Source organism: Octopus bimaculoides, chromosome 13 (genome assembly GCF_001194135.2).
Source record: "Octopus bimaculoides isolate UCB-OBI-ISO-001 chromosome 13, ASM119413v2, whole genome shotgun sequence".
NCBI classification, from domain to species: Eukaryota; Metazoa; Mollusca; class Cephalopoda; order Octopoda; family Octopodidae; genus Octopus; species Octopus bimaculoides.
In genome coordinates this window covers 10,069,013-10,074,103 of record NC_068993.1, presented here as the reverse complement: position 1 = coordinate 10,074,103, position 5,091 = coordinate 10,069,013, and the positions used below count along the sequence as shown (strand labels likewise).

At 38.5% G+C, this 5,091-nt stretch overlaps 1 protein-coding gene and 1 long non-coding RNA gene across 2 annotated transcripts in view; one reads left to right on the top strand and one right to left on the bottom strand.

Moving 5' to 3' along the window:
- Positions 1–5,091, top strand: part of LOC106875478 (uncharacterized) — a 29,350-nt gene that overhangs the window by 13,106 nt on the left and 11,153 nt on the right. The gene's annotated exons all lie outside the window — the stretch shown is intronic.
- LOC106875479 (uncharacterized) overlaps positions 427–5,091 on the bottom strand; it is a 9,510-nt gene continuing 4,845 nt past the window's right edge. Inside the window, exons 2-3 of the long non-coding RNA XR_001410122.2 lie at positions 2,029–2,638; positions 427–669 (exon numbers count right to left, since the gene is read on the bottom strand). This is a non-coding gene — a long non-coding RNA (uncharacterized LOC106875479). The remainder of the gene's footprint in view (positions 670–2,028; positions 2,639–5,091) is intronic.

The following is a 5,091-nucleotide window of genomic DNA, read 5'->3' as shown; positions in this document are numbered from 1 at the left end:
TATATGCATGTATTTATGTGTGTATATATGTCTATATATACAGAATGCATACGTAAGCATGTGGTAGTTGTTATTTAGTAGCGATGTGGCATGGGAGGGAGGTAGTCACAGAGAAAGGAGCAGTGAAAGTGGGAGGGTAAGATTATTTATGTCAATGTGAAATGGAGAAAGAGAGAGAGAGAGCGCGTAAGGAACAAAACTGATGCGTGGTTAGGGGGGTAGTCGGAGAGCGAGGAATGTGAAGAGAGAGAGAGAGAGGAAAGTAAATGAATTTGCGTGAAGGAACGGTAAAAAGAAAGAATATAAAAACAATAACGGAGGAAGAAGGTAATATATTTAGACTTAATGGAAACTTATCACCAGTTCAAATATGCCTGGCATATTTGAAGTCGTAAGAAAGCCATTCACTGTATTTTACTATGGTGAAAATTTCTCGTTATAAACAATGGATGTAAATACATAGAATCAGCTCACAGCTTTCCCTAGCCAGATTGTTGGATGCATACACTTCGGAATGGTTATTTCCTCTTCAGCAGCAAATACCGGAATGACAGATGCTACGAACTAACACGTGAAACAGGTCCCTCTTATTTTATTCCCATCATCGTTCAATGACTGGTTGCGCAGTCTGTTGATAGGGACGGCGAAATCTTAGAGGTTAACAAAGATCTGAAAAATGGTAAAGGCAGGATGGAACAAATTAGTGTCAGAGATGAAACTATCGAGTTGCTGACTGGTGATGCTGTGGTGCCTAGTTTAGCAAGTGTATAGACTGAGATGGATCCAGTGAACTTGGAAATAATCTCATTAAACAAAGAGGTTTGGATTAATGCATATGAAAGTGAATATATAGAGATGACTGCAAACCAATTTAAGGATCGACTTCTCCTGTATAACTATACTTTCCGGACATTGCACAGTAGAACGGATATAAAATTGGCAGCGCATATATAGTTCTTGAAAGATAGAAATACATATATATAACGTCATAAAATGGCGAATTTTAGATAGAATACCAGCGTATTTGCAACCAAATGTTTATTGCAGCCTGTGTACTTTAGAAAAAATCCTATTAGTTTTGAAACACCCAACCAAAGTTTCACACACGCAATCAGAACTAGTCTCTTCATGACATCATTTGCACGTAAATGTTTTGATGATAATCTATAAGGTGTAACTTGAGGCTCCACTCAGACTTGGATTTTCGTTATTATATTCATCTTCTGTTACATGTCCTTATATATACATACATGCGTACATGCTGATATATATATATATACAAAGGTACATACATTCATAGATACACACATATGTATGTGTTTGTGTGTGTGTATGTATGTGTTTGTGCTTATGTGTGCTTTGTGTGTGTGCTTTGTGTGTGTGTGTGTGTGTGTGTGTGTGTGTGTGTGTGTGTGTGTGTGTGTCATGAATTGGAATTTGTAAGGAGTTAGTAATATTTACATTAAGATATTCTGTCATTAAAGACGTTAACAAAAATATTATTAAGTTTCTCGTTACTTAGTATTTCGTGTATATTGACTAATAATGTTAAGATGACTTCCTTTTGTCGCTTAAGCATAGAAACGAACATATACATACATATACACACGCATACATATATACATACATATACACATACATACATGCACGCATACATACATACATACATACATACATACATACATACATACATACATACATACATACTTGATGAACGACTCACACAAATGGTTTGTTTATAATGATCAAATGTTTGTGCTGTACATTAGCTCATTCTCTCCATCAAATCGACATAACATGTGCAAGTGCACAAGTAAGCCATACGTCAGATGTCGAAATGGTCGCGGAGCAACGTGAGATGAACTGTGTTGCTCAAGAACACAACGAGCCGCTCGGTTCGGCAATCGAAACCACGATCGCTAGATAGTGAGTGCAACACCCAAGCCACCAGGACACGCGCCTTTACATACATACATACGTACGTACACACATATATATGAAGAAAAGAATAAAATTAATGTTACCCACACATTTTTTGTTGATGACCTAAAGTTATATTCTAGTAATATGACCAACATCAAATTGCTCTCCAGACAATCACAGAATAGTTGCCATTTTTTTTACTGTTGGCTGAAATCTTTTCACATCAAATTCTTGATCACAATCTCCAAACTCACACTCGACCAATGTCAGGAAATACTTCAATGTCAGGAAATACTTCAAATTCATCAGAGAATATGACAGCGTCCCAAAACGCCAGTGGCCTGTCCACCTTTTCACTGGCCCAATTTTTTTCCGCTTGATGTTGGCTGGTCGAAGAAGTGGCTTACTTCTTGCTGCTCTACCATTGTAACCAAATTTGTGGAGATACCTGACAGCTGTTCTGGGACTGATATCAGCTTGTTATGCTATGTCAGAGGCCTTACAACGAGGATTATCCTCCATACTTCTCTTAACAAAGTGAAATGCTATGTTAGAGGGCCCTGGTCGATCTGGGCGAGGTGATGGGGACTCACTGGCGAATTGCACAATTTCTATTTCAACTATAGAAAGCGGGATCCCAAGATTTTCCACCTTCAGAATGACCCTTTGAAATTCGGACAGTTCCAAGGCTTCTTTTGTACATGGAATATAGAAACTGAAATATAAAAATGTCAATTAATAAAAAGTATAGACATTTACAAGTTAGAATAAACATAATGTTTTATGGGGTGTTTATTTACTTCTGTGTGTGTATGTGTATGTGTGCATAAATATATATGTTTACGTACATATATATGTATATGTATGAGCGTATATGTATATGTATGAGCGTATATGTATATATATGATTACACATATGCACACACGCGCACACGCAGAAACACACACACACACACACACACACACACACACACACACACACACACACACACATATATATATATATATATATATATATATATAAAAAAGCATATCTTGATGTATGTTTGTGTGTGTGTGTGTGAGTAGTCGCCTTTCTGTTGGAGCATTGTTGATGTATATGTACTCATTCAATCGGTGTACATGTCCTATATACACTAGGGTGTGGGATTATTTTCATGCATACATGGGCGCATGTATATGTTAATTTGCACCTGGTTGCATCCATACAGGCACACACAGACTCTCTCTCTCTCTCTCTCTCTCTCGCAACACACACACATACGTACATGCGCACACACACACACCACACACCACACACACATACACAGTCACTTCAGGATACTCTGATATATTGTAGAATGCTTTACAAACGTTCACTTTATTACTCATCGATCGATTGGAGGATGCTAGTCAGTTTCCTTTGTTCATTTTTTGAAACCTCTCCATCACTGTTACATATCCAAGCTCCTCTAATTAAAGAGTATAGAATAGAAACTATAAATTGGATAAGCGTTTCTAATTGGTTCACCAAATATGGACAAGGACTGTAAAATACGCGTTAGTTCACCATAGATGTCTTTAGACAAGATATCCGTTGGGCGCTTAACTTCTCCAACGGAGCATGCCCCCACTTCCTTGTCATATAGAACAATACCGAATCTGTTATTTCTACATGGGGTTGCCATTTTTTATTAGAATGCTTCACAAGCATTACAGTAAACCCTCGCCATATTGCGGTTCACCTATCACGCACTCAATACATAACGGTTCACCTATTGCGCACTCAGTACATCGCGGATTTTTCTGGCTTATATACGTAAATCTATATCGTGGACTCTTCAATATATCCGGATTTCTTCGGCCGATAGGTATTTATATTTTGTTAGATTTTAATTATTTCTGTGGGAGGTTTTGGAACGTAACACCTGCGATAGTCGAAAAATTACTGTACTTACTTTCAAAGGTGCTTCTTAAGTGCCTTTTGTATGATCGTTAAAGCAATTCTTCCTACGAACAACACTTTAAATAGTTTTGGCAACATTACCATACCTCAGGGAAAGATGTAACTTGCAGAGATTTCTAAACAACTGTTGATTATGCAGATATCTTCTAAACTGGTAACAAAGTTTGGCATCATCCTTATCAATTTTATTGATCAGATAATTACTAGCCATCATCTGTGCTTGGACAGCGAAGGCTTATCGTTCTAGAAGAGTTAGAACGCATCTAGCACAAGCCCAGAATAGTCTACTCTTCCTATCGATGTTATGTTATCATCTAGCTTGAGACTTATGTACTCTCACATGTGTACATCTTATATCACGAGTGTTTCTCAGCTCATGTTTCTGTTGTTTATGGAGGCTGTTTATGTATGTATGCATGTATGTATGCATGTATGTATGCATGACTGAGTATGTGTGCTTGTATGTGTCCAGATGTTTTGCAAACAACTTGCACATGCAAGTGCTACCAGTCGAAAGCTTCGCATACCGGAAGCCAGCAAGTGTATGGGTCATCAGGAGAGAATGCGCGCCATTTCGGGGCCTACCTCTCGACGGCATCAATGCGCACTGGCCCCACCTCACTGATATGAGGCCCCGCTTGCTAGAACAACTGGATATCAAATAAAGCTCAATATTCTTCAAGCTATCGCTCATCGTCTCTTTTTCACCAAATCCAGTGGCTAGCCTTTTCCACTGTAGTTTGGATATCGGTCATGGTGGTATTTACGATGAGTTAGGCCCAACGATAACAACAGTCGCTTCACAGTGTGTCCAACAAACCCTCTGCATCCGACTTCGATTGGAAAATACTCCGCTTTCCAGCTTGCGTTTTCACATTCCTCGAGCGGCGTCCATATTATCTTCATGAGGAACCGTTAACTCGAGTAGATTCACAACTTCCTTTCACACAATATTGAAATGTCCGTTTTTTTCGTAACTGGGATGGGAAAGAGTCCCTGTCACCCTGGTAAATCTGCAGTCACCTCCCAATAGCCGTTCCACTTTTCATCGCTCACAGGAAGTTTCTTCTTCTTCTTGACACGAATCTAAGATTCTTAGATGACTGATTGATATTTTGGGACCGAAATAAGAAGGACCTTACAAAATTTCTTAAATTAATAAATAGTATTCATGTCCCAATCCAATTCGCTATGGAAATGAATGAAAAGGAACTCCCCTTTCG